This window comes from Cinclus cinclus, chromosome Z (genome assembly GCF_963662255.1).
Source record: "Cinclus cinclus chromosome Z, bCinCin1.1, whole genome shotgun sequence".
Classification (NCBI taxonomy): Eukaryota; Metazoa; Chordata; class Aves; order Passeriformes; family Cinclidae; genus Cinclus; species Cinclus cinclus.
This window is the reverse complement of record NC_085084.1, coordinates 63,496,762-63,503,899: the sequence shown is the minus strand read 5'-3', so window position 1 is coordinate 63,503,899 and position 7,138 is coordinate 63,496,762. Positions and strand designations below refer to the sequence as shown.

General features: G+C 46.8%; 1 protein-coding gene across 1 annotated transcript in view; it reads left to right on the top strand.

The window, feature by feature from the left end:
- The first annotated feature begins 2,694 nt into the window (after positions 1-2,694).
- PIK3R1 (phosphoinositide-3-kinase regulatory subunit 1) overlaps positions 2,695-7,138 on the top strand; it is a 55,130-nt gene continuing 50,686 nt past the window's right edge. The window contains exon 1 of the mRNA XM_062514016.1: positions 2,695-2,823. The gene's annotated coding sequence lies outside the window, so the exon portion shown is untranslated. The remainder of the gene's footprint in view (positions 2,824-7,138) is intronic.

The following is a 7,138-nucleotide window of genomic DNA, read 5'->3' as shown; positions in this document are numbered from 1 at the left end:
GGAGTGCCCTTGAGACCCAAGTCACAACAGTGATGACAGCAAAGCCAGCAAGGCTAGCATCAAAGTTATGTGCTGCTATTTCCTGCTTCTTCTCTTTTGGGTCCCTTTCTGTCTTTGATTGACAGAGAAAGCAGCAAATGAGATGCTCAAAGTGAAATCAAAAGTCAAGTACAGGGAAGAAAACTTGTAAGGAAACCAGTGACACAGATGCCCTGGAGGGGCAGAGAGGAAGCAAGAAGGAGGTCCTGGAACTTCCCCTGGAGACTCGTCCTTCCATTGGCAGATACTATGCCAGCAGGGAGGGAGCACAGACATTGACTCTAGCCCGGCATTTCTCCTGTGGGACAAGCCTAGTCTCACCAGCTGGGAAACACTGCTTGAGAAATTTTTAGTTCCCCTAAATACCCATTGTTAGACCAGTGCTGGGACTGGCATTCCAACCAGCCAGTCTGCCTAATACCCTCCAAAAATCTATGCTGTTTTTACCTTCAGTGATAGCAAATACCAGAGGCAGCAGTCTGGACAGAAGAAATGGAACATTATGTCTTAAATCTGTTTCTTGCCTGCATTTTCAATTCCACAAACATCCCCTCCACCAAAAAACCAAAAAACCAAAAACCAAACCAAACCAAACCAAACCAAAAAAACACAAAAAAAAAAAACCAAAAAAACCACCATGGTATGAGCTGAAGTTTCCCTCAAAAATATTACTTTATTTAATTACCTTATTTATTACTTTATTTAAAATATTAAATTATAGCAGTCTTTTTGCTTGTGTACAAACAGCAGTCTCTACTCCAAAAGAGGTACTATTTTAAAAAGTCATTCTGTGTCTTTAGGTTGCCAGACAGACTACTGAAAGCATTTTTACAATCTATCAGGGTCTGGGCCCTGGACCTTCAAGGATATAGCATTGCAGTGGTCTTTCACACCTCTGTGGGGTCAGATCCACATTGTCACCCTATAGGCCTTGGGAGCTGTCATCCTCTCCCACCTGCAGTCCTGAAACAAACAAATCAATGCAAAAATCATTAATGGATGCCAGAGAACATCCTTCTAGTGATTCCTGGAAGCTTGAAAAATTAGGAACACAATGGGGAAACAAGTAAAATCCTCTGCAAAGAATAATAGACAAGTGAAGAGCATCGTTTTAAGGAATTGTAACTAATTGATTTCCACATTTACCCCATACTCGGTTCAATAAAAAATATTGGTTTAGAACATTTTTCCAGATAAGTACCTCCAAAAAGTCTAAGATTCCAAAATCTGATCTATTACACTTGACAGAAGCTTGTAGTAAAACTGGTCCACTTTTTCTTTCTGTTGTTCATGATCAGACCACAAGGTAATCCACTGTTTCAGAATCTCAGATTAAAACAAGACACTCTTCCCTCCTGCCCAGACAATACATAATATAATTATATAATATATTATATATATTATATATATAATAACATATTATATATATATTATATATTATAAAATAATAATAATAATTCAGATTATTAAGTTCAGACTGTCTTAATTTATCATATGTACAGTTTCTTACATGCTGTTTCAAGGCCTGATCCTTGCACTCTCTCTGCAGCAAACACTTTGGACGTCCTGTGCTATCTCTCTTTTGGCTGCTTTTAAGCAGGGCAACCCCTGCTCTTGTGTTCACATCATAGGACTCCATGAATCTTTACGTTGATTCTTGCAGGGCAGCCTTTGCCTTCCTTCCCTGCCACCCTGGATGTATCTTGTCTTGGACGACCCCGCCTTCTTTCAAAGGCACAGTCTGGTAACGCTTGTGAACGTTCTTAGTATCTAAACAGAGATCGGTCCCAACGCGGTAGATGCATCTACAGTATGACTGCCATGCTGCAAGCTCGTGGTGTTGTGGCAGAAGGGATTAAGCAATTTTATTCTGCACTGTGTGGAGCCTTTCAAACTCGGGCGCTGGCAATCAGTGGTATCAACTGGTGGTCTCTGTCGCTGCAGACAGCTGCCATCTCCACCCAGGCTGAGGCTGGGGGGCTTGCGGCCCGCGGCTCCCGGTGGACGGCGCTGGGCTGGCAGAGCCATGCGGAGGAGTGCGGCCACCGGCCGCCGCTGCCAGGCGGCCCTGGGCGAGCAGTGCCTCGGCGGAGAGCCCCAGGCAGCCCATCGAGGGAGGACAGCTGGCCGTATGCACGGCCCCGCTCCGCCGACAGCCGGGCACGCACGGCCCACAGTGACCGCTTTTGTTCTGGACTTCACCAGCTTCACAATTCACTAACGTGACACACCGCATCAATACGGGGGGTGGGGTGGGCGGGCGCGAAGGAAAAGAGAGGAGGAAAATCCCCAACGAGGAACTAGGCAGAAGCACGTGCTCGTCTCGCTGCCGCCTCCAGGCCTGGACTGGCCTCCCCGGGCTCGCAGGCATCGCCCGGGGCTCGCAGGCATCGCAGGGCGCCGCGCCCGAGGACGGCGACCCAAAGGCCCCTGGCCACGGGAGGGAGCTGCGGGGAGCCCGGCGGCGCCCGAGCCCTGGCCGGGCTGCGCCGAGGCGGCGGCGGAGGGGGGGGGCGGGCGGTGCCGCCGTCAGTCAGCGGGCGCGGCGGGGCGGTGCCAGAGCGGGTTGGCGGAGGCGCCGGGGGCGGGGCGGGGGCAGAGCCGGCGGCGGGCACGGCACCGCCGAGGCGCTGAGGCGGTGAACGCGGTCCGGGAGCGCGGTGGGACGGGCGCACGGCGGAGAGCGGGGCGTCGCGGCAGCGGCAGCTGCCCGGCGGTAGAGAGGGAGGTGGTGACGACCCCGCCGCTCCTGCTGCAGCTGCTCCTACCGCTGCTGCCGCTGAGGTAAAGCGAGTCCCGCTGCATCCGCTGCAGCTGGTGCTGCCCCTCGGGCGGCCGCCGGGTCAGGGGAGCGGGGCGGTGCGGTGCGGGGCCGTGGGGCTGTCCGGAACCCGGGCACCGGCCGCCCCTCTGAGGCGACAGTCCGAGCGGCAGCGCCGCCCCGCGCAACTTTTCCGCCGTGCGGGGCGGGCTGTGGCGCCGCCGAGCCCTCCGGCGCGGCAGGCCGGGGCGGGCCGTCCGCTGCGGCCGAGGCCGAGCCCCGAGGACGATTCAGCCTCTGTCCCCGCGGCCGGGGGCGGCTCGGCCCGGCGCTTCTCGGGCGGGCGGCGCTCCGCGGCCACCGCGGGGCGGCCCGGGAGCCCCGACCCCGGGTGGCGTGGGGAGCCGACATGGTGCCCACGGTGGGATAGAGCCCCAGGGCGGCGGAAGGGGTGTCCGGAGGGAGCGCTGGGGCGGGAGCGGCCGGCGCGGGGTCCTCCGTGCCCGGGGCTCAGCCATCGTCCCCGCGCCTCCGGGCACCGCCGGCTCGGTGCAGCCCTGCCCCGGCGGCGGAGGGGCTGCAAGCCCACGAGCACCGGCGCCCGGAGAGCGATTGCTCTGCGGCGGGGACTACATGTCGGTGCAGGGCTCCGGAGTGGTTAACCTGCCGTCCTCTTCAACGGGACGGAAGTTCAGACTGTACTGCTTTCCTAAGTTTTTAAATTATCATTAGTAATTTAATTATTCTACCGAAGTGGAATTGATGCTTACCTGCCTTCGTATATCGTCTGCAGCCTTTATAAGGTCTTTGAGATGTTTCAGAATGAGATGTGATGTACAGTGCTCAGAGTACTTATTCAACGTATATGTATTTGGACAAAGACTTGCGACAGAATCTCCACAGATTAAAAATAATTATTTCAGACTGGAAGCCGTATAAAGGTATTACTTCGTGACAGATCACGGACCTCACTTTCTTGCAGAAAATAGTGTTCCAATGTGGTACTTGGTCGTCTCCACTTGGAGACCGTACTCCAGAGAAAGCTGCAGTTTGAGTCACAGGTGTGTAGACACCTAGTGGGGAGAAGAGTCTGTCTTCAAGCAAATTTCCTCTCTTACCCCTCAATTCTCATTATTTCAGTGCCTCCCTGATTATGTTAGTCAGCTCTTCTATCTGCCAATCTTATCCTGCAGTGTAAAGAAAACTTGTGTTAGGCACTGTTTCTCTAGCGACTTTTGGAATTAGTATTAGAGAGATTGCGGTGTAAGGAGATATGGTTATTAAATTTGTTAATATAAAGGTAAAGAAAATATTTTCATCTTATATTAGGGATGCTGTACCAGTAACCAGCCCACCCCTCTGGTATCACTGTGCATGCATATGTAGTGTAGAAGTTTTAATTCTCTGGCACCAAAGGCGTGATGGCTTGTGTGGGAGGAAACACTTGGGTACCAGTGAAGTGGGAGGCAGATGTCATTTTTAACAGGGGAACAAGGGAAGGGTAAAGGGGAAGATTTCATGTCCCCTTCCTTTTCCATCTAAATTTGTAGGAATGTATTGAGTTATTCTTTTGAATTTTAAATTTTATCACTACTGAAATGCCCAACATAAACCGTTCTGCTGAGAGACCGGAATTCTGTCTGAACTCAGGAATTTTTAGTGGTATCAAGCTCCTAGACAGTAAATAAAAAACAAATTAACATTGATTCTGTTACAATACTTCTTCCTCCTTTTTCATTTGACCAGCCAAATAGAAATCCAGTAATACATCATCTCAAATATGAGTCTTTCTTCCCTGAAGTGTTTGGTTTGTTTGTTTTAATCTATTTAAGATGGTGTCCAAGTGATATGTTTTAGGACCAGTCAGCTTAAGTCAGTTTGAGTCAAAATTCCTGAGAGTAGAGGCTGTGTAACTTCAGCTGGAGTAAAGGGAATTTTTTCAATACAGGATCTTAGCAAAGCACTCTAAGAGGGCATTTTGGATACACTGTGGTGTTACTGAGCAGCTGTGGAAAACTGGTACTTGTCCTTGTGTTTGGTCTATCTGCAAGATTCTTGAACTCTTGAGTCTTATTTCATCCCTGAACCTGGCACATAATGAGAATAGAAAAAGGCATAAATCCAAGAAGTTCTGAATGACTGACTCACAGGAGTGTCTCCAGGTACATGAACCGTAGATCAGGAGGTCAGATGCTGGGGACTCTGTACTAAGGGTGCTGCTGATAAGTGAGTATGAACAAGTACTGCAGCTCTGAGCCCCAGAGAAACTGGATCTAAGGAAACTTTGCTACCATAACTTCATTGAGTCTTTCTAATGTTTTGAGGTTTTAAAATATGCTTTAAAATTGTCATAAAAAATTCTTATTTTACTGCATTTCCAGGTCTGTATTTTCAAAAGATACTTGAGAGACAGAAGTACTCATTTTAAGTATATGGCCATAAAGTTTCTATGATACATTTGATAATAAAAGATCAGAGGAGTAGGTCAAGTCAGTTGAATTATGCAGTATTTAAAAGACTTTGTTGGCTGCCAAAATGCCCATAGGCAGTAGGAGTTAAATAAGTAGTTGTAGCAAAGCACTTGTTGAACCTTCCTTAAAAAGAAAATAAATATTTCAGAGTATTTAAAGTAGTCCAAGTGGTAATTTTCTATCAGGCTTTGTTGTGTGCATAGCTGGTTTTGATTGGAAACATTTGTATTAATCATAACACTTGGATCCACACTCCTTAAGTGCATTTTTTTTCCTCTTCCTACATGAAACAGGAGAAATTCATGCTTTTGTAAAGGCTTCTCTGCAATTTAGTTGATACACTGATACTTGTACTTTTCCCCCAGTTTTCATCGGTAGACTTTTCTCTGGTAGAAGATACAAAATTAAATATCGATGAAACTATTCATGTTAATTGCAAAGTCTGTCATATTTGGTTGCATCAGGTAGGCAGCATAGTTTGGTTTTTCAGAAGTGGCTGCAGAAATTTCCTATTAAAACTGGTGGGAGTTTGGTACCTAATATATATGGACAGATTTGCAAGTTATTAAATACTGATGTGCAAGCTTTTTGAAATCAGAAATCTAATTCAGTTCAGATCATATCATTCTTTCCTACAACAAAAAACTGGTTGTAAGGGATGATAAGGAAGTTCTTCAAGAACTTAACAAGATTTTCTGTCACGAGAGATGTTGTGCAATGTGCTACAGGGACCTGATGGACTGCAGAGGAGCCACATACAAATTTGGGATCAGGTTGATTCACTGGCACAGAAAGCCCATATGCATTCTTATAAACACTTCTTAGCATGTCAGTTAGTCATATTTCAAAGGACTTGATGACTGAGACATTGAAAGAATGGTGTGGAAAAGAGTTGTCAGATGTTCCCTGTTCCAGCCCTGTCTACTGGTGTCTCTTTTCATTTTAAAGAAGGAATGTTTCATGAAAAGAAGAACTTTCTATACATTGAGTACATAGTACACAGTCAATATTTTACTTGCTGGTATTACACAGCTCTCTCAGGTCTTTTATTCAGATGTAGTTTAGGATTTTCAGTGTAGCTTTGGGTAGTTAGTACTTTCTAGTTTCTGGTATAGCATTTTGAATTATGATTTGTCTTGTCTTTTTAAGTAGCTGAAAATGAGTAGCAGTTGAAATGATGTTTAGAAATCTTTCACTGTTCTATATGTCTTCAAACAACTGTTCTCTAAATAGATTTGGGGTTTAGTCATATTTTTCTTTTACTTTATGGTTGGGCAACCTTGAGCCAAAAGTTCAGGCCTGTGTTCTCATGCCTTTAATGTAATTTAAGCATACACCCTGATGCTTTACTTCTGCTAGGGCTGCTTAGGTGGTCTGGGTGTGCCTATTTCAGTTGCTGATTGTTTTTCTAGTATTATGCTATAAACACATTTAAAAAACATCTGGAAGATGGAGGAGTGGTAAAGCCCCTCTTTAAAAAAGAAAAAGGGGAAATATGGTAGTCATCAAGTAAAAGCTCTTTTGGGTCTTTGGCTCTTTTACAGTTTATGAGAAGACAAGTTCCTCCAAAAGGTTTTTGAAATACAGGCTTTAGGATGCAGATTGTGGCCTATCCTCACACTTGTCATAAACAGGAGGAGACTGAATATCCCAGTGATCAATGCTAATTACAGTAAGCTCCTCCTCTGTCTTGACAGACCTTTTGTGCAGAAGGGGTGTGGCTGTCTGGCTTCAGGGAGATAATATATAAAATCTTGCAGCCAGGTTAGATACTGCACTAGAGGGATCGCTCCAGGGCTTAGCCCTCTCACCCTGAGACTTTTCAGTAACCGTAAGTCACAGAGAAGGAAGCATTCCTCATACTGCA